General features: G+C 46.1%; 1 non-coding gene across 1 annotated transcript; it reads left to right on the plus strand.

Moving 5' to 3' along the window:
- The first annotated feature begins 228 nt into the window (after window positions 1–228).
- Window positions 229–335, plus strand: LOC118897622. Its single transcript, XR_005020509.1, has one exon. It is a non-coding gene; the product is annotated as a U6 spliceosomal RNA (small nuclear RNA).
- The last annotated feature ends 336 nt before the right edge of the window (window positions 336–671 follow it).

Here is a 671-nt window from a genome sequence, read left to right on the forward strand (position 1 = left end):
CAGGCTCCAGACGCGCAGGCTCAGTAGTCGTGGCTCACGGGCCGAGTTGCTCCGCGGCATGTGGGATCTTCCCAGACCAGGGCTCGAACCCGCGTCCCCTACATTGGCAGGCAGACTCTCAACCACTGCGCCACCAGGGAAGCCCTGGAAAACCAACTTTTATCTGGAAGAAAATACTTGAGAGATAGTATAACTTTCCCTGATTTTTGAAATAAAAAACATCAGAGAGCACTCGCTTCGGCAGCACATACACTAAAATTGGAACGACACAGAGAAGATTAGCGTGGCCCCTGCGCAAGGATGACACGCAAATGCGTGAAGTGTTATATATTTTTCTACCAAGCGTAAAATAGCTAGCTAGTGGGAAGCAGTCTCATAGCACAGGAAGATCAGCTCAGTGCTTTGTGACCAGCTAGAGGGGTGGGATAGGGAGGGTGGGAGGGAGGGAGACGCAAGAGGGAAGAGATATGGGAACATATGTATATGTATAACTGATTCACTTTGTTATACAGCAGAAACTAACACACCATTGTAAAGCAATTATACTCCAATAAAAACGTTAAAAAAAAAAATCAGAGATTAACATTTACAGATGACTCCAGGCCGTCATTACAAATATCAGTAATTGTACACACAGAATAGTTAGGACCGTGGACTCAGACAGACTTCGA

The sequence above is a fragment of the Balaenoptera musculus genome, chromosome 6 (assembly GCF_009873245.2).
Source record: "Balaenoptera musculus isolate JJ_BM4_2016_0621 chromosome 6, mBalMus1.pri.v3, whole genome shotgun sequence".
Taxonomy (NCBI): domain Eukaryota; kingdom Metazoa; phylum Chordata; class Mammalia; order Artiodactyla; family Balaenopteridae; genus Balaenoptera; species Balaenoptera musculus.